The 21,631-nt window shown below is 39.7% G+C and overlaps 1 long non-coding RNA gene and 1 pseudogene across 4 annotated transcripts in view; one reads left to right on the top strand and one right to left on the bottom strand.

Annotated features, from left to right (window-relative positions):
- LOC309801985 overlaps window positions 1-1,746 on the bottom strand; it is a 96,821-nt gene extending 95,075 nt beyond the window's left edge. For all 3 annotated transcript variants that reach the window (XR_014293699.1, XR_014293700.1, XR_014293701.1), the window contains exon 1: window positions 1,601-1,746. This is a non-coding gene — a long non-coding RNA (uncharacterized lncRNA). The remainder of the gene's footprint in view (window positions 1-1,600) is intronic.
- A 164-nt stretch (window positions 1,747-1,910) lies between these two features.
- LOC309801978 (ankyrin repeat domain-containing protein 26-like) overlaps window positions 1,911-21,631 on the top strand; it is a 119,072-nt pseudogene continuing 99,351 nt past the window's right edge. The window contains exons 1-5 of the transcript XR_014296159.1: window positions 1,911-2,273; window positions 10,490-10,604; window positions 10,767-10,940; window positions 15,112-15,218; window positions 19,001-19,071. The product of XR_014296159.1 is annotated as an ankyrin repeat domain-containing protein 26-like (transcript). The remainder of the gene's footprint in view (window positions 2,274-10,489; window positions 10,605-10,766; window positions 10,941-15,111; window positions 15,219-19,000; window positions 19,072-21,631) is intronic.

Genomic DNA, 21,631 nt, shown 5'->3' with positions numbered 1-21,631 from the left:
GTTTCACCCACAATACCAGGTTTGGTTTAATTGTATTGTAACTGTATAATTACAGTAATTGTATAATTACTGGATCAAGTACTACATTAAAAGGAGTTTCTGTATACAGTCGCCTGTTTCTACCAGTATGGAGTATGGAGTCAACCTATTTTGCTTTATTCCTAAGAAATGGAATAAAGATGGAAACACAAGTTGCAGATAGAGAAAGATGGAAGCAAGGGAAAAGATTATTTAAAGTTTGGGAAATTTTAAAGATATGGGACAAGGATAAAGCATAAGAGGTTTCATAACAATGGAGATGATAAGATTCCATAAGGTCACTATGATGATTAGATTTAGGAGTGGGAAACAGATTTGGGTGGATAAAGCAAGGGAGCAAAGAGACTATTAAGAGGAAACACAAAAGTTAGATGTCCCTATTAGTTAGCTAATTACTGAAAAATTTGGCTAATAGAATTTTAGGGAAATTTAGCTATATTGATTTTTTAAATTTGTAGCAATGATCTTATACTTCAATAAAAAACAGAGTACTTGTTTGCATTCTACTTGATTTTTTTCACCTGCATACTATTCTTCAATATTCTTCAATCTATACCAACCAGTTTGTGCCTTCCTTAAGTACTGCCAGAAACTATCAACTCTTTCTCCTGTTACAAAATTATAGCTTAAAAAAGTTCTTCACTCTTGTTGTCAAACGAATACACAGATATCAAACAATAATCGTTTACAAATTATAATGAAAGAATAATATACCATTACAAAAAAAAGCGCCCAGATACAGATATATCAAGAAGTGTACAGGATCTACATAATGAAAAAAGCTACCAAAGGCTAATGAAGGACATAAAATAAGACAAATTGAGAGACATAACATGTACCTGGATACACTGATACAAGAGACTGATTCTCAGTTAAAATTCTCTTCACCTAATTACAATCAAAATCTCACTAAGATCTCTCTTTAGCGTGGCATAGTGATTAAAAATTCATCTCAAATAATGTAGAGGTAAACATTCCCAAGAGAATACTGAAAAGGAAGACTAAGGAGGGAAACCTTGGACCTGTAATAGATATTTCTATTTTACACACTACTGACGCTAGAAGAAGCAGACCAGAATGGAAAACCCAGAAACAGAAAAAACATCCGAGAATTAAATGTAAGATTAAGGGGTAAACTAGGTGAGGAAAGATGGATTGTTTGGGACAAGTGGATAACCATGTTTTTAAAAGTTCTCATATGTTACACCATGCTCCAAAATAAATCTTGAATTTAGAGACTTAATTAGGGGAAAATAAAAGCAAAAACTAAAATATAGGTGAAGAAAATGTGCAGACGGAACGCTGGGCCACAGGGGAGGGTCAGGAGGCACGCGGAAACGCGTCTTCATTTCATCTGGAGAAACTGCGTTGGTTTCTCCTAAGTTTGCACTTGATGACACCTGTCGCCACAGTCTCTGGAACCATGAAAACAGCTTTCTGTAGTTACATCTGTTAAATTCCATGGAGAAAGCCTGGGGCCCAGAGGGATGTGGAAAGGAATAAACTGAGGGATAAGGAGATTTACAGAGTATTTTTACGGGAGCTCTCTGGGGGACGAGACCTTCTGCATCCTGAAGCTCCACGCCACTCTAGCCCCAGTCGCATGCGAAGACGACTCTCTCACGGGAGATTCTAAAATTTCCAAATGTCCAGAAACGCCCAGCCAGCTCGCACCACCGTTGGAAAACAACCCAGCGCGTCCCACAAACAATCGCAGAGATTTGTGACGTTCGGGCCTCGCACATGCGCACTGGGCACTCCTGCGCTCCGTGCCTCTGTGCGCAAGCGCAGTGACGCCGTCTTACAAGGCGCGCACGCGCACTGTGTTTAGCTGTATCGCTTGGCTACGGTTATTCTGGGCTGAAAGATGAGAAACCGCGGAGCTTCCCAGCTGGGATGTTGTGGCTAACCGCGTTGGCTTATCTGTACCGCTAGTGTTAGGCTCAGGAGACTGTGAGAAGCCGAGGGGGAGGTGAGGTGTGTCTGAAGCGTGTAGGCTCTGCGATGAAGAAGATTTTTGGCTTCGGAAGTAAGAAGGGCGAGTCGCCCTTCGGCTCCTCCACCAGCCCGCGGAGAGAGAGCGTTAATCGGGTCAACGCCCGGCCCGAGTACCACATCCGACGCAAGAATCTCGGGAAGGTCCACAAAGCTGCCAGCGTGGGCAACGTAGCCAAAGTGCAGCAGATTCTGTTGCTTGGGAAGAATGGCTTGAACGACAGGGACAAGATGAACAGGTAACCGGGGCGGGCGGGAGGAGGCGGGGCGGGCCTGGGTGGGGCCCCTGCTGTCAGTTTCCCCTCCAAGGCTCGTGGACACCTACGTGGGGTCCCGCGCCCCGCAGACTTTATAGGCAGCAAAAGCCTTAGCTGGTTTCGGACCCGCTCATGACTCCCCTTATAGAGCACTTTACTGACAGTTTTAAAGTCCTTTGGCTGAATGTCAGTAATCACAGAAACGAAATTAAACATGAACAGCATCTTATTTTTAATGTACACATTTTTATACCGTAATGTTATATGTTACAGAGAAGTGCATAATGAGGAAAATAATTCTCATGACAGATCAACTTCTGGACTAAAAATTCCTCAGATACAATCCCGTATCTTTTTAAAAATAATAATTTATTTATTGCTGTGTTGGGTCTTCATTGCCGTGCACGGGCTTCTCATTGTGGTGGCTTCTCTTGTTGTGGAGCACGGGCTCTAGGCGCGCGAGCTCAGTTAGTTGTGGAACGTGGGCTCAGTAGATGTGGAACGTGGGCTAGGTAGTTGTGGCTTGCCGGCTCTAGAGCGCAGGCTCAGTAGTTGTGGCCCATGGGCTTAGTTTCTCTGCAGCATGTGGGATCTTCCTGGACCAGGGCTCGAACCCGTGTCCCCTGCATTAGCAGACGGATTCTTTTTAAAAAAAATTTATTTATTTTAATTTATTTATTTTTGGCTGTGCTGGGTCTTCACTGCTGCACGTGGGCTTTCTCTAGTTGCAGCGAGTGGGGGCTACTGTTCGTTGCAGTGCGTGGGCTTCTCATTGGGGTGGCTTCTGTTGTTGTGGAGCACGGGCTGTAGGTGCGCAGGCTTCAGTAGTTGTGGCATGCGGGCTCAGTAGTTGTGGTTTGCGGGCTCTAGAGCGCAGGCTCAGTAGTTGTGGCATGCGGGCTCAGTAGTTGTGGTTTGTGGGCTCTAGAGCGCAGGCTCAGTAGTTGTGGCGCACGGGCTTAGTTGCTCCACAATATGTGGGATCTTCCCCGACCAGGGCTCAAACCTGTGTCCCCTGCATTGGCAGGCGGATTCTTAACCTCTGTGCCACCAGGGAAGCCTGCAGTATCCGTTTTATATCAGTGTACACCTATGTATATATGTTCTCTACTGAAGGACCTTAGAAGACAGCTTTGAAGTGGGAAGATGGCTGTGTCCTTGAATAGGAAGACTCATTTTCTTAAAATGTATGGTCTTCCCATATTTAAACCAAATAGGCATATGGTGGTTTAAAAATTTTTGAGTTACACGTGCTTTCTTTATTTGTTGTGATGAAATTAAAAGTTTTATGTAGTAGACAAAGATTTGCCCTTCTAGATATCAAAATGTGCTGTAAGTTCCCACAAATTATTCATTTACTAACAACTGAAAAGACAGATAAGTGAATGGAACAGAATAGAAAATGCCCAAACACCCAAATATATGTAAGACTTTAGAACTTGAACTGATGACATTTCATATTAGAAGGAAAAAATAAATTGTTTGTAAATGGTGCAGGAGTAAACTGCTAACTATTTAGAGAAAAGTAACTAGATTTTTATCTCACAAAAATAAGTTTCAGATAGAGTACAGATCAAAAATTTTAAATATACAAAGTGAGAAAATGACCAGAAGAAAACAAAATTCCTATTTATACATTTTTTTTTTGTGCTGACAAAGACCTTCCTAAGAATGACTTCAAAAGCAAGAATTCTGGAGGTTGATTTAACAACATTAAAAAATTAAAACCCTCTGTAGATCAGAAAAGAAGATTAACAAAATAAAAGACAATGAGCTTTTAAAATATATCAACGTATTTGTATCAGGCAAGAAAACGTATCTTCACTTTACAGAGAATTCTTTGAAATCAGTAAGGGGAAAGAAACTCTAATTTGAAATTGAGCAACGTACTTTTTTGCATATCCATAAGTGACCAATGGATATAGGAAAAAAATTTAGCATTTCTGGTAAGAAAAGGAATTTAAGTTAAAGAGGAATGAAAAACCATTTTCCCTTCACAAAGTTTGTGAAGATGAAGAGCAGTGGTACTTATACTGCTGTTTAAAGTCTGAGTTGCTTTTGACTTTTCAAATAGGCAATTTGGTGATAAGTACCACATTTAAAAAATGTGTATTCCCTTTACACATCAATTCTCTTTATACAAATTAGAGGTAAATAATTAGAGATAAATTAGGGATAGGTAACATACAATTTGTTGTTCTCAACACTGCTTAAAATAGCAATGTATTAAGACGAACTCAAAGGATTTTATAAATAAATTGCAGTGTATCTGGTATGGAGTAATATGTGACCATTGAAGGTGGCATAGATAACAGATGTATGTTGACCTGCAGAGATGTACTTTGGTAGAATATTGAGGAAAAAAATCAGTTTCATTATATATAAACACAAGAAGACTATGGTCTTATCTTAGACACAAATATGTACAAAAATATGATAATTTTTGTTATTTCTGAGCACTTGTATTATAAGTGAAGCTTTCTTTTCCTTTTAAAAATATCTGTGATTTCTACAGTGAACATGTACAAAAATTCTAGTAACTGTTTAGTATTAGTGAAATAATCCTGGGAGAGACCAGGAATATGAATCTTGAACAGATAATAATAATTTCTCACTTTCTATTTTTTTGGAAGTTTTTCAAGGATTGATATCTTCTGACAACTTTTAACCTCTTCAGAAGTAAAGGGAATCTTTTTATCCATGCCTGTAGATTTTACTAGGTATATATTTCGCTATATACACGTTTTTGATTTTGTGTAGCTTTATTACCTATAATATGTAAATGATTAGAGATTAATCATTTTACTTTATTGCAGTCTTATGAAAATAAAAAATAGTTAATGTAAGTAGTGATTATTACTATTGAAAAAGTTTATTAGAGTTTTAGTTGTGTCCTTATGAGAATACAAAATGAAAAATACAAATGTAAATGATTATTGCTATTGCAAAAGTATTGCTTTACTTCCCAAAAGTTTTCTTTAAAAATATCGAACTCTCCAAAGTAACAACTGACATTAGAAATACAAAGAATCATGAGAGATTACTACAAGCAACTATATGCCAATAAAATGGACAACCTGGAAGAAATGGACAAATTCTTAGAAAAGCACAACCTTCCAAGATTTAACCAGGAAGAAATAGAAAATATAAACAGACCAATCACAAGCACTGAAATTGAAACTGTGATTAAAAGTCTTCCAACAGGGCTTCCCTGGTGGCACAGTGGTTGAGATTCCACCTGCCGATGCAGGGGACACGGGTTCGTGCCCCGGTCCGGGAAGATCCCACATGCCGCGGAGCGGCTAGGCCCGTGAGCCATGGCCACTGAGCCTGCGCATCCGGAGCCTGTGCTCCACAACGGGAGAGGCCGCAGCAGTGAGAGGCCCACGTACCACTAAAAAAAAAAAAAAAAAAAAATCTTCCAACAAGTAAAAGCCCAGGACCAGGTGGCTTCACAGGAGAATTCCATCAAACATTTATAGCAGAGATAACACCTGTCCTTCTCAAACTCTTCCAAAGTATAGCAGAGAGGGGAACACTCCCAAACTCATTCTACAAGGCCACCATCACCCTGATACCAAAACTAGACAAAGATGTAACAAAAAAAGAAAACTGCAGACCAATATCACTGATGAACGTAGATGCAAACATTCTCAAAAACACCTCACAAACAGAATCCAACAGCACATTAAAAGTATCGTACACCATGATCAAGTGGGGTTTATCCCAGGAATGCAAGGATTCTTCAGTATACACCAATGAATGTGATGCACCATATTAACAAACTGAAGAATAAAAACCATATGATGATCTCAGTAGATGAATTTTTGACAAAATTCAACACCTGTTTATGATAAAAACTGTCCAGAAAGTAGGCATAGAGGGAACTTACCTCAACATAATAAAGGGCATATATGACAAACCCACAGCCAACATTGTTCTCAATGGTGAAAAACTTAAACCATTTCGTCTAAAATCAGGAACAAGACAAGGTTGCCCACTCTCACCACTGTTATTCAACATAGTTTTGGAAGTTTTAGCCACAGCAATCAGAGAAGAAAAAGAAATAAAAGGAATCCAAATCGGAAAAGAAGAATTAAAGCTGTCACTGTTTGCAGATGACATGATACTATACATAGAGGATCCTGAAGATGCTACCAGAAAACTACTGGAGCTAATCAGTGAGTTTGGTAAAGTAGCAGGATACAAAATTAATGTACAGAAATCTCTTGCATTCCTAAACACTAATGATGAAAAATCTGAAAGAGAAATTAAGGAAGCACTTCCATTTACCATTGCAACAAAAAGAATAAAATACCTAGGAATAAACCTACCTAAGGAGACAAAAGACCTGTATGCAGAAAACTATAAGACACTGATGAAAGAAATTAAAGATGACACAAACAGATGGAGAGAGATACCATGTTCTTGGATTGGAAGAATCAACATTGTGAAAATGACTCTACTACCCAAAGCAAACTACAGTTTCAATGCAATCCCTATCAAACTACCAATGGCATTTTTCAGAGAACTAGAACAAAAAATTTCACCATTTCTATGGAAACACAAAAGATCCCGAATAGCCAAAGCAATCTTGAGAAAGAAAAATGGAGCTGGAGGAATCAGGCTCCCTGACTTCAGACTATACTACAAAGCTACAGTAATCAAGACAGTATGGTACTGGTACAAAAATAGAAATATAGACCACTGGAACAGGATAGAAGGCCCAGAGATAAACCCATGCACATATGGTCACCTTATCTTTGATAAAGGAGGCAAGAATATACAATGGAGAAAAGACAGCCTCTTCAGTAAGTGGTGTTGGGGAAACTGGACAGCTACATGTAAAAGAATGAAATTAGAGGAATGAAATTCCTCTAAAACTCTTAGAGGAAAACATAGGCAGAACACTCTATGACATCAATCACAGCAAGATCCTTTTTGACCCACCTCCTAGAGAAATGGAAATAAAAACAAAAACAAACAAATGGGACCTGATGAAACTTAAAAGCTTTTGCACAGCAAAGGAAACCATAAAATAGATGAAAAGACAATCCTCAGAATGGGAGAAAATATTTGCAAACGAAGCAACTGACAAAGGATTAATCTCCAAAATATACAAGCAGCTCATGCGGCTCAATATCAAAAAGACAAATAACCCAATCCAAAAATGGGCAGAAGACCTAAATAGCCATTTCTCCAAAGAAGATATACAGATTGCCAACAAACACATGAAAAGATGCCCAACATCACTAATCATTAGAGAATTGCAAATCAAAACTGCAATGAGATATCACCTCACACTGGTCAGAATGGCCATCATCAAAAATCTACAAACAATAAATGCTGGAGAGGGTGTGGGGAAAAGGGAACCCTTCTGCACTGTTGGTGGGAATGTAAATTGATACAGCCACTATGGAGAACAATATGGAGGTTCCTTCAAAAACTAAAAATAGAGCTACCATACAATCCAGCAATCCCACTTCTGGGCATATACCCTGAGAAAACCATAATTCAAAAAGAGTCACGCACCACAGTGTTCATTGCAGCACTATTTACAATAGACAGGACATGGAAGCAACCTAAGTGTCCATCGACAGATGAATGGATAAAGAAGATGTGGCACATATATACAATGGAATATTACTCAGCCATAAAAAGAAATGAAATTGAGTTATTTTTAGTGAGGTGGATAGACCTAGAGTCTGTCATACAGAGTGAAGTAAGCCAGAAAGAGAAAAACAAATACCATGTTCTAACACATAGATATGGAATCTAAAAAAAAAAAAAAAAAGGTTCTGATGAACCTAGGAGCAGGACAGGAGTAAAGACACAGACATAGAGAATGAACTTGAGAACACGAGGAAAGGGGAAGATTAGGCTGGGACGAAGTGAGAGAGTAGCAGTGACATATATACAGTACTAAATGTAAAATAGATAGCTAGTGGGAAGCAGCTGCATCACCTGGGAGATCAGCTCGGTGCTTTGTGACCACCTAGAGGGGTGGGATAGGGAGGGTGGGAGGGAATGCAAGAGGGAGGGGATATGGGGATATATGTATACATATAGCTGCTTCACGTCATTATACAGCAGAAACTAATAAATCATTGTAAAGCAATTGTACTCCAATAAAGATGTTAAAAAAGTTATTGAACTCTCCAGTTATGTTTATCCATTGTTTAATCCATTTATTCATCAAATATAACTTGAATACCTATTATGTAGCACGTGTTTTCTACTCAGGACCCTGCATCTATCTCTCAGAACCCTTTCATGCTTAAAAACTTCATGTTGCCCCCATGAGCAAGATGAGAAATTTAAAATTGATGTATTAAGGCTTCGTCTCAATTGAAGCTTTGCTCCCTTCTTTCAAACAGAAGCATTTCTGAAGGTAGGAAATTGTAAAAGGTAACCTTTACTTGTCCTTTTGAACATTTATAATGGTATTAAATACTAATATTGATCATTGGAAATGTCTGATTTCACACAATCTATAAATGTAAATATTGAATAGAATGAGCCATCCCTATTCATTTGAATCCTGAATTTCCTTTGGCTTAAAGCTTCCTGAAAATCAGAGTTAGAATTACTTTTTAAAAAAAATTCTTGTTTTGTTTGTTATTTTAGTTCTCTTTCCCCATGCTGCTTTTATTGTATTATTTTATTTTATTATTTATTTTATTATTTTTAAAATTGAAGTATAGGTGATTTACAGTATTGCTCATCATGCCTTTAAGAACTAAAAGTTATTTAAGTGCCAACCGTGTGACTAGAACTGCAGTAGACCTGTTATATAGATCATTATTTCATTTAATGTAAGGAACCATGAATTGCATGATGCCCCACTATTTTATATATTAATAAGAAATTTTTTAAAATGTTGCCAACTCGCAGATATAGAGAACAAACTAGTGGTTACCAGTGGGGAGAGGAAAGGGAGGAGGGGCAAGATAGGGGTAGGGGATTAAGAGGTACAAACTATTAGGTATAAAATAAGCTACAAGGATATATCGTACAACATGGGGAATATAGCCAATATTTTATAATAACTATAAATGGAATATATAACCTTTAAAAATTGTGAATCACTATGTTGTACCCCTATAATATATAATTTTTATTTTTATTTTTTATTATTTTTTTATTTTTGGCTGTGTTGGTTCTTCGTTGCTGCGCGCAGGCTTTCTCTAGTTGTGGCGAGTGGGGGCTACTCTTCCTTGCGGTGTGCAGGCTTCTCATTGTGGTGGCTTCTCTTGTTGTGGAGCACGGGCTCTAGGCGTGTGGGCTCAGTAGTTGTGGCTCGCGGGTTCTAGAGCGCAGGCTTAGTAGTTGTGGTGCACGGGCTTAGTTGCTTTGTGGCACGTGGGACCTTCTGGGATCGGGGCTCGAACCTGTGTCCCCTGCATTGACAAGTGGATTCTTCACCACTGAGCCACCAGGGAAGTTCCATAATTTATAATATTATACATCACCTATACTTAAATTTAAAAAAATGGCAACTTTAGGCACAGAGACGTTATGATAATTAGACCAACAGGAAAAATGAGAACTGAACAAACAAAAAATGCTACCAATTATAGTTGTAAGACATCGTGAATTATAAATTTCATTCCAATGTCAGAGATGTTAAAATGTGAGAAAGTGAGCATATTAGAATCATTGAAGTACAGTGTTCTCTCTAGTCCTCAAGACATATCTTCAAAAGAGGTATAATATCCTTTTACTTAATTGAAATGTTGCCCTTGTAAAATAGTAGTAATAGTAATAATTATGATAATATTACCTAATAATTATTGAGCTGCGAGGAACTGTTCTAAACCCTTTGCATGGGTTCTCATTTAAGCATCACAGTGGTGTCCTGTGAGGTAACTACTGCTCTATCCCCATTTTGTTGATGAGGAAATTGAGGCACAGAAAGGCTAAGTGACAGCTAATAAGTGACACAGTTAAAGTCAAATTCAAACCCAAGTTGAGCTGAATCTCAAGGTCATGCTTTTTCTATTCAAGCAGGTTGTTCTTTCGTTAATGTGGAGAGTAAGAAGAGCTAATATATATTGTTCTTTCTCCAGAAGCAAACTAAATATTTGTTTTCAAGGGATAGGAATAGCATGCTATTAAATGTTTTCAATTACATGAACAACTGTATGTTTTGAAATAGTGCACTACTAATTTCCTAAAAACTCCTCTCGGTTTCGTAGGACTGCTCTCCATTTGGCCTGTGCCAATGGCCATCCGGCAGTGGTAACTCTCCTAGTGGAGAGAAAATGCCAGCTTAACCTCTGTGACAACGAAAACAGGACAGCGCGGATGAAGGTACATAGTAGCCAACCATGTCAACGTGAGATGGATTTGATTTAACTACTTGGAATAAAAATGGATTTATCTCATTTAAATATAACGAATTGGTGAAACTTCTGGAATGTTTACTTTGAATTCCTAGAATTTACAGTCTGTTTCTTGGCATAACACTTATAGGCCATACAATGCCAGGAAGAGGAGTGTGCAACTATTCTGCTGGAACATGGTGCCGACCCAAATGTCATGGACGTCAGTGGCAACACTGCTCTCCACTATGCTGCCCTTTATCAGAATATATCACTCGCAGCAAAGCTGCTTTCACATGACGCCAACATTGAAGCAAGCAACAAGGTATAGCTCAACTATATTTACAAAATATTTGCCATACATGGTTGTTTTTTTGTTTGTTTTAGCTGCAGATGTTTTATCTATAATAATATGTACACTGAATCCCACCCATCAGGCCCTGTTACCATGGAAACAACTCCAAAGCCAAGTCACGGGCTGGAGAAAGGTGGTGCTCACAGAAAGAGCACAATTCTGTCTCCCAGCCACCCTTCTACCCCAGAAGGAAAATCTTCCCATTAGGATATGCCTGGGAGTGGGTGGTGGGCTCAAGAGCCCACACAAGACAAAGACCTGGGGGGAGTGAGGTGAGGTGGAGGCTGGCTGCTTGCAGGGGCTCAGGGAATGGGTGCTGTTGGGGATGGATGGGAGGAGGAAGGAGACCCAGTACCCAGCAGGGAGAGCTGGGTGAGTGCTGGTGGCCAGGGCAGGCAGCAGGCCCTGAGCCCTCCAGGACCCCAAGTTCTAAGATCGGGGAAAGTGGGGCAGGTCGTGTTTGACACCCAGCAAGGGTGTTCACTTATGCTGGTGGCCATTTAGTCCACCATGTACACCTTGGGGTCTTCCACGCTCAGCCTCGGGTGGCTCCTCAGCAGGGTTGTAGCTGTGCATGGGGAGCAGGTGATGGCGAAGCTGCTGTTCCTGCTTTTTCTTTGGGACACACATTACCTCCTCCCGCTGCAGCCCCGCCAGGAACTCCCTCTGCTGACATAGATGGGGTCAGTTTTACATATTTGGAAGCTCAAGCATTCCCTGAGTGAAAATATTTTGAAATAACTTAATTATCTAAGATTTCCCTTTAAATCATTATATTTCTAAAGAAACATTAGAGAGTATAGCTTTCTTTTATGTGTCTATGGCAGATATTTGTGAAAACATTGCATTTGTTAAAGGTAAGACTTTTTTTTTTCCCCAAGTATTTTTTCCCCCGCTCAAATTTTTTTTCTGATTAGTGTAAAACAACAGAGAAATGCAAAACTTGCCTTGGAGATAGACTTTGTCCTAAAACTCAAACAAAACAAAAGCATTTTACAATATAATAGCAATCTTGCTGCTGTTGACAAGTTCCTATTTTATTAAAAAATGATTTATGTAAAAATGATTTCTCTCTCATTGCCTAAGGCTTCAGAGGGAAAAAGGAATAGGAAAAGGAGAGAGCAGTTGAAATATGCAGGCCGGGCTTCCCTGGTGGCTCAGTGGTTAAGAATCTGCCTGCCAGTGCAGGAGACACGGGTTCGAGCCCTGGTCCAGGAAGATCCCACATGCCGCGGAGCAACTAAGCCCGTGAGCCACAACTACTGAGCCTGCGCTCTAGAGCACGCGAGCCACAACTACTGAAGCCCGCGCGCCTGGAGCCCGTGTTCCGCAACAAGAGAAGCCACCACAATGAAAAGCCTGCTCACCACAAGGAAGAGTAGCTCCCGCTCACCGCGACTAGAGAAAGCCCACGCGCAGCAATGAAGACCCAACGCAGCCAAAAATAAATAAGTTAATTAAATTAAAAAAAAAAGAAATACGCAGGCCAATTTGGAAATTTGGCAGTTAGGAAATGCCAAGAAGAGGTTTTTGGGGTTTTCTTTTCCCTTCAGTTTATGTATTTAGGCAAAGTTCTTTTCAGGTTTCGGGGATAATAATTCTTATTTGGGGAAAGAGCCTAAGTGAACTGTAACCTTGCCTGGAGATCAATTTTAGGAGGACTCAGAGGAAATCAGATTGGCAATGGACGTGTGGTGATTAAATGGGAAATAAGGGAGAAGAACAGATAATTAACTGACATATTATCCTGTTTTGGCAGAAACAGCCACTTAGATAAGAGTCTAGAGTCTGCTCTCAAATCTAGAATGTCTTGATGGGAAGTAAAGGGTTTATAAGTAATGAGATCAAGTTGCATTTTCAGTTTACTTGTCCCTGTTCTACCTATTGACCCAGAAAAATTAAATGTAGTTTTGGTGACTCTGATCTCTTACACTTTTCTTTTTTTTTTTCAAATCCTCAATTGAGAAAAGGAATTGGCCATGTGGGTAGAGATGAGACTGAGATGGTTGCTACACTAATTCTCAGCTAGAATTGTGCTCATGAACCACAGTCACCTGGGAGAACTTATAAAAAATTTACAAGCCTAGGCTCTCCCCTGAAGATTTTGATTGAATAAATCTAGCAAGGCCCGGACATGTGTGTTTGGAAATATTTCCTCGAGATTCTGATACAGCCCTTGGTTAAGAACAATGGAATGGATGAGTGTGATTTATAAATTCACAGATCTCAAAAATAAGAAATCTCTAGAAGAGTTGGAGTTGGATAGATGCTACTTCCATCAACTCCCTCCTTTCCAACAATATTAGCCTGACTTTTATCTTTCTCTGCCTCTGTAATTGAGAAGGTAAAAGGGATATTATTGGCAATATCTATTGGCTTGAAGAATAACTCCTTTTTCCTTCCAACCACTAATCATTCACTGGCACTCAGAGAGTCTTTAGAAATTTGCTTATGGTGAGTCATTTAATAAGTAGAGTGTGACCCTTTGCGGATTTTGCACCTTTTGTTATCATCCAGGTCATTAGGTCAACAGATGTTTATCACAAACAGGGTTTTCCTGACTGCAGTAAGAGTAAAGCATGAGCCTTCTTTTGGTGAAAGCTGCATGACAGAGTCTTGCAGTGTGTCTGTTAGGTTCACTGGGCCCTGGCATAAGCAAGATGATCGTTTTAAACATCAAAACCCATGAAGTTAGTAACAGTACAGATAGGAATTGTTTTAATAATTTAGTTTCAGCAGTCTTATGAACTAACTATCCATTTGGTTAACATCAGGGAGAATTATAGAAATAGATTGTAGTTTTAACAGGCATTGGAAACATTCTTGAAGTGGGTATTATGAATCTTAATAGCAATTTTTATTACACGTTGGGACCCACTTTTTTTTGTAAAACACATGATACTAAAGAAAGGAAGGTTTCTTTGTTTTTTTTGCGGTACGCCGGCCTCTCACTGTTGTGGCCTCTCCTGTTGTGGAGCACAGGCTCCGGACATGCAGGCTCAGCGGCCATGGCCCACGGTCCCAGCCGCTCCGCGGCATGTGGCATCTTCCCAGACAGGGGCACGAACCCATGTCCCCTGCATCGGCAGGCAGACTCTCAACCACTGCGCCACCAGGGAAGCCCTAAAGAAAGGAAAGGTTTTACATGCAAATATTTGCTTTATACCCACCCGTTTGGAAACACTCACAGCAAACATAAAAACACAAGTGGGCTATAGACTAAACTTGGCCCCTGGATGTGTTTAGCTTTCCTCCACAAATTGAGTCAGCATTTAAAATTTAGGAGACTCATGCAGAAATCTGCATTTCAGGCTTCTCTTAAGGAATCCAATCTGGTCCCCCTTGAGCCCATGCTACTGTTTGGTCTGCCGTGCAAAGGGTGCCCCTTCTGTATGGGGCGCGTTCTCCAGTTTGCTGGCCTCACCTGGGTTCTTCACTTACTTGGGTCACCTACTTTGCCTCCATAAGCATCTGTGTTTCCAATTCCTGTATTACAGTTTATTTTGATAAATATTTCTAGAGTTTAAAACAGTCATTACTTTCTAATCTATTTCATATTTTAAAAGAATCTCTTAAGGATGGGATTGAATTTTTCAAGTTAGAATTTATAAGTTGGTTTTTTAAAAAAACTCTTTTTCTTTACATGTTCATGTGAAGAATCATATTCCCATTGGACTGTCTGTAAACCTTATGAGGTTAATTGGTTATCATTGGATAGGTTATGCATGTTGCAGACAGTATTATATCTTTCTCCTCAGCATTGTTCCTAAAATATGCAGTTGATTTAATAGTTAAATGATTATCTCTGGAGGAGTGTTTAGAGTGTATAGACGAGTATAGAGCAATAAAATAACTACAGTATACCTGATAAATACTGTGATAGAAGCAAAGATCCTTGGAACCGGTAAATGTTGGAAGTGAGTTTTAGAGAATGACTTTGCAGTTAATCATGTGAAGAAGTGAGGAGGAGCATTTTAAAGAGAAGGAAGCAGCACAGGGTGGGTGAGAAGGAAGGGGCTCCTTTTTATTTACTTTCTATATTAGATGTTTAAGTTCAGAGAATCTATTATAAGTTTTAAAACTCAGTTTAGAAATATGTAACTTTGTACATTCTATATAAAGTGTTTCTTCTGTTTTACAGGAGGGCTTCACACCACTTTTACTTGCTGTAAGTGAAAACAAGCAGCAAATGGTGGAATTTTTAGTAAAGAAAGAAGCAAATATACATGTAGTTGATAAGATGAAAAGGTACAGTAGTTTGTTCTTTTTCTTTTTAAAAACCTTAGTGCTGTTCTAGAGTGGTGACAGAAAGATTGAATTAGTAAGAAGAGATTAATGTATAATCAACACATCATCAGGTCGAAAAGCAATTATTCTGACTGTGTATCATGAAAAATAATATATAGCAGGATTCATATTCCTTTATAATATTGACTGATGTCATTTGCCACCTGATTTCTTTCTTTTTTTTGGTCATACGAACTTATGATAGCTAAGGGGTTTCATATTAGTTTTATTAGCTTTATAAAGTATGGATTCTACTTTTTAATTTACCTTATGACACAGTATTGAATTTCTTAATTCTTTAATAATAATTTTTTAACCTCTGCTTTGTATATATTTTTCCTTAAAAGATGCATGTCTTTGGGATGACTCTTTGCTTTAAATTACTTTCTTTGAAGAATACTGATGTTATTAGGTTATCACAAAGTGATTGTTAATCACTATTACCAGATACTGTGGGCTCATCAGTTTTTATCCTTTTTCATTTCTAGTACTTTTTTTTTTTTTTTTTTTTTTGTGTGTGGTACGCTGGCCTCTCACTGTTGTGGCCTCTCCCGTTGCGGAGCACAGGCTCCGGACGCGCAGGCTCAGCGGCCATGGCTCACGGGCCCAGCCGCTCCGCGGCATGTGGGATCTTCCCGGACTGGGGCAGGAACCCGTGTCCCCTGCATCGGCAGGCGGACTCTCCACCACTGCGCCACCAGGGAAGCCCCATTTCTAGTACATTTTGATGTTCTTATTTTTAATTGGTGAAGGTAGAAGGAAGAAAGATAGCTTTAATTGGATAAACATTTCCTTCAATGAAGACAAGTCATAGGTGGGTGATAAAGAGGAAAATGATGGGCTTTAGATTCAGACTGGGTTTAATTCCTAGCTTTCCTACTTATTAGGTGTATGACCTTGGGAACATTACTTATTATCAGCAAATATGTTTCCTGATATGAAAAGGAGGATAGTAGTATATCCTTCAAGGGTGGTTGTGTGGAAGAAAGATTACATATATAGTATTTCATTTAGTGCCTAGCACATGCTTATCAGCATCCTTAACTGCATCCATGACTGTTTTTATTTCATTATTATTAATATTATTGTTTTAAGCCTGCAAATAGCTTATCCTTAACCTGACCTCTAGCTGATTTTGAAGTATAATATAACAGACTAAGGAAGAAATGGGGAATTCTTCCTTTATATACTCACCTGCTTCAGATAAGTGACCTCAGCATAGCTTCTTGTCCATCAAGGACTTTAAATTAGCAGTTTCTACTACATGCCATCCGAGTGGGACAGGAGGCTTCTTTTTTGTCCCTTCATTTTAGCCTTGGAGGTAATTTACAAAGATGAACACTTGAACGTGTAAATGGTCAGTTCTACATGGATTGGCAAGATAGTAACTTGGTAAAGTATATTAAATTAGCTGTTAAAGTAAGTTAGCTAAAGTTCCTAAGGGTGAAATTATCTCTCTGTTATTTTAGAACAGCCCTCATACTTGCTGTAAACAATGATTCAACAAATATAGTCAGGCTTCTTCTTCAAGAAGGTATTGATGTCTTTTCTCAAGATTTCTATGGAAGGACCGCAGACGAATATGCTCGTATTTATGGTTTTCATATGTAAGTGTTTACATTAAAATGCCAGTTATCACTAAACTGTGGTTAAAAATAATTTAACTGTTACTTGTTATGTGACAGGTGAGAGTTCTAGTTTGGTGCAGGCAGTTTGGGAATGGTGGTGAGATGTTCCCTATCATCAGCTGGAACCCAGCCAAAAGGCCAGACGAGTTAGATGTAGCAGTGGGCACAGGGTTCTTTATCTCAGGACTTTAAGACTTTATATCCTTAAAGATCCTAACATTATCCATTTCATTCCAAGTGTAACCCCTATGCATGGGGTACAAGTAGTGTCACAGCTCTGATTTTTCTAACTTGTTATTTGGGCCTTGAAGTGTTTAGTTCAGCAGACTATCCTATATTTTCTCTTGGGGACTTACTTCTATACTCTCCCTCTTAAATTTTGCAAGAACCTAAGGGATTCCCTAAGATCAAAGAGACAGTCCTCTTCCACAATTCATCTGGAGGGAAAAACAAGGGCATTCTCATCATTCTGTTGCTTGCATTGATTCTGTTGCTGCAGTGTTGCTACTAAAACTGGTCTTAGCAGGGTCTCCTTGGCAGCTGGATCTGGAGTCTGGATGTTGCTCTATAAAGACCTTTAATAATTTTAAAAGAAAAAAAGGAACCGGTCCTGCAGTCGGGTCACGATTGACCTTTGCTCCCAGGATGCCCTTGCTGATTCAGATTCCTCAGTTTTCATGGTGATGCACACTTAGACTTCAAAGTGACAACTTGTTTAGTTCTCATACATATGCCTGTAGCTCAGCCACTGTTCCAAAGCACCAGCACCCAGTTTTGGCACCTGGGCCTCCTAGCCTTAGCCACACACACCCTCCCCGACACACTCAAAAACCTTATGGAGAGCCCACATCTTAGCCCAGATCTTCACGATGAGTTACCCTTTGAGGCTCTTACTTGTCTTTTCTGCTAGCAGATGTCAATGGGAAGCGTTTTAGGCTGTCAGAGAGGTTCAAATGCTCCTGCCGGGGGAGAGCAGACTTTCCTTTTTCCTTTGTTACCAGACCTGAACCTCAAGGCTGCTTTATATCCTGTGGGGCACTTTTTCTTAGGTTGTGGAAGGTCCCATATCATCCTCCTCAGAGTAGTGGGTGCCAGCTTGCCTGAGATTCCATAACTGAGGTTGGCCCCTCAAGTGATCTGTTTTCCATGATAATGAAAATCTTCTAAATGATTTACATCTGCCTCAGCCTTCAAAGTATTTTCAGATTCTGCCGCATAAGGAACCCATTCACCAGAAATCCCTGAATCTCAAGTAGGTTAGTTGGCATTAGGAGAGGTAAGCCCCGTCCAGGACTTGTCAGCATCCATGGTAAAAGTAGGGTTATGTCTTCCAAGTGAACTGGAGATGAACATGGAGCTTAAGCATCATTCTAAGAAAGATCTGCTGGTTCAGAGTTTGAGTAGGTAGAGAAGGAGTAGTAGTGGTCCAAGCCAGGTCTGGACTTCGATTAGTTTTCTACTCTTGGTGCGATTAGCTGCAATAATGGGGGGCAGTTATGTTATCTAATTTAATGAGGTCATATATTTATAAATAAATTCAGTTACAAATTATAGAATAGCTGAGAGTCCCTGAATTACAAACCACCAAGAAAGGACAGCTAATCACCCTGATTACTGACGTTTTCCCTGAAAACTGCAACATTAGAATGTTAAACCTATGAAAGGACACACACATTGGGATTTTAATATGATTTTTACAAATTAATTTATATATTATTTATTTTTGGTTGCATTGGGTCTTTGTTGCTGCACGCGGGCTTCCTCTGGTTGTGGTGAGCGGGGGCTACTCTTTGTTGCGGTGCGCGGGCTTCTCATCGCGGTGGCGTCTCTTGTTGTGGAGTTCGGGCTCTAGGCGTGTGGGCTTCAGTAGTTGTGGCACATGGGCTTAGTTGCTCCGCAGCATGTGGGATCTTCCCGGACCAGGGCTCGAACCCGTGTCCCCTGCAATGGCAGGCGGATTCTTAACCGCTGCGCCACCAGGGAAGTCCCACAATCGAAGTTTTGGTAATAGCTCTGACATTGTCTGAAGTGATCAAAGAATTTAATATATTTGGTAATTGTTTTTCATATTAGTATTAAAATAGTAATGTTATTTATCACATTTTTAATACATAGCAACTGCCAACTGATTTCTGAATATAAAGAAGAAAAGAGACCTAAAACTCCTTCTCAAAATAGCAACCCAGGTAAGACGTCTGATAGTGAATTACTCTTGGTGACCCTACCATAGATAAAGTAAGAGTGAGGAAGTTTTAATAATGAAAAAGCAATGAAAAAAACCAGTGTGTAAACTGCATGTATATTTTTATTTTTTAAATTAATTTCTTAATAGTCTAGTATTCAGAATTGTTTAAGAAGTTAATTGTAGGTAATTTAAAATCAGACAGTGTTGTCTGAAAAGAAATCCACATATTTAATCATGGCCCCTAAAATCCCATATTAAATCTTTGCGTAAATAAGAAAAAAGATTTTTTGGTTAGTACGTTGTATGTTTCCTCTATAATCACATGAATATTAGTTATTGTATAGTGATTAGCCTCACTCAGGCAGGCTGGCACCCACTACTCTGAGGAGGATGATATGGGACCTTCCACAACCTAAGAAAAAGTGCCCCACAGGATATAAAGCAGCCTTGAGGTTCAGGTCTGGTAACAAAGGAAAAAGGAAAGTCTGCTCTCCCCCGGCAGGAGCATTTGAACCTCTCTGACAGCCTAAAACGCTTCCCATTGACATCTGCTAGTAGAAAAGACAAGTAAGAGCCTCAAAGGGTAACTCATCGTGAAGATCTGGGCTAAGATGTGGGCTCTCCATAAGGTTTTTGAGTGTGTCGGGGAGGGTGTGTGTGGCTAAGGCTAAAAAAGTTACCACCTTTAAGCCTTGGAACTCAACAGTACCTTCCTGGTACTTTAAACAAATGGCAAACAAGAAGAACTGCAAAGCTGAGCCAGTGTGCAGTGTACCAAGAAGAGATTATTTTTGAAAGCTACCTACCGATAGTACAGAAGTCAGAAAAGCAATGCCTGGTAGCGAAGCACTGGTTATTTTCCATATTATTGTACCAGCGAGGTCTCGCTATTACCAACTTCATTCCTCACAAGTCCAAACAGAGTGAGATAGGCTGACTTCATTAGAACCAGATGTTTTCTTCTGTGTGTTGGATAATTGTCATGACACTATAATTTTGTTAGAACGAGATGCTCTGTTGCCATTAGTTAAAGGATTATCATAGTATTCAAATAGCCCAACTGGAGACTCAGCAAATTCTAATAAAAGCACAAAGATACTTCACATTAAGAAATACACTATTGTGTTCGCTAGATGTGGCACCTAGCGCACTGTACAATCTGTATGAGGACACCTCTAACATAGTAGACCTCTGTCCATCAAAGAACTTCTGTAGGTTGGTTTTACACGTTAGAGGAGATACAGAAATGAAATAGAGCTTTGGTCTTCAAGGTGCTCATAATAGAGTTGTCCCTGGTTAATTTCAGTATTTTTTTAAATGCAATTTTCAAGGAAAATATTCTAATTTATTTGTTAATTTGTCCACTTAACAAATAACTGTCAAGTATCTTTTAGGTACTAGGCGCTATTCTGATGTCACAGGATGCAAGCATTTAAAAAACGCAGTCCTTGGGCTTCCCTGGTGGCGCAGTGGTTGAGAGTCCGCCTGCCGATTCAGGGGACACGGGTTCGTGCCCCGGTCCGGGGAGATCCCACATGCCGCAGAGCGGCTGGGCACTTGAGCCATGGCCTCTGAGCCTGCGCGTCCGGAGCCTGTGCTCCGCAACGAGAGAGGCCACAACAGTGAGAGGCCCGCGTACTGCAAAAAAAAAATTAAAACAAAAATTAAAAAAATAATAAAAAATACAGTCCTTGCCCTCTAGGAGCTTGCTATTATAATGATCATTTTTATTATTTAGTATACTTTATTCTGTGCTTACTATGTCCCAGAGCCCACTAGGAGTTTATAAATTGTCTTTATGTATTTTTTTAAGTTGGTGTTTCATATGTGCCAGATATTTTAAGTCCATGGTGAGGAATTAGAGTTTTTAAAAAGTGCGTGGACTTTAAGGTAAGCGTGCAGAGTGAGGAGAAGTTTGCCAGGTAAAGAGGCAGAAGGACAGCGTTTGGCTGGAGGAACATCTATCAAGATCACATGTTTTGCAGAACGAACAGCAGTTCACAGGCTGAGATGTTACGAGTGGACTTGGCAGGATTTATGAGCAGTTCAGTTTTGCTGGTGCAGAAAGGGTCCTGTGGGGATGGTTGGTAAAGAACACTTGAGGAGGGGCTGGAGAAAAGTAGGGCAGGCACTGAGCTCCACAGCGGGACAAATGGAAAGTCTGCTGGGGACAATCTGAGTCACATACTGCAGGGATCCTCCTCAAGGAATTTGAGTACCAGCCAATGACCAAAAGATGTCAGTGGAATTACAAAGCCCTTAACTGAGGACTGAGGGTCTTGAGATGGAGGGAAGTAGCATTATTCCACATAGATCAGTCTCTATTTGTTTTAAAAATATTTATTTATTTATTTATTTTGGCTGCGTCAGGTCTTAGTTGTGACGTGCAGACCCCTTGTTGCAGTGTGCGGGCTTCTCTCTAGTTGTGGCGCATGGTAGATCAGTTCCTATATTTGTTCATCTGAGTATGCTAAATAAAACTCTCATTCAAAATAAAAATTAAAAAGGCAAAACAAAAAAAGAAAAGTAGGAGAGGATGGTGGTGATGTTGCAAAAAAATT

Source organism: Mesoplodon mirus (genome assembly GCF_964341445.2).
Source record: "Mesoplodon mirus genome assembly, chromosome: 4".
In the NCBI taxonomy this organism is placed as follows: Eukaryota; Metazoa; Chordata; class Mammalia; order Artiodactyla; family Ziphiidae; genus Mesoplodon; species Mesoplodon mirus.
This window is presented reverse-complemented; position numbering and strand designations above follow the sequence as displayed.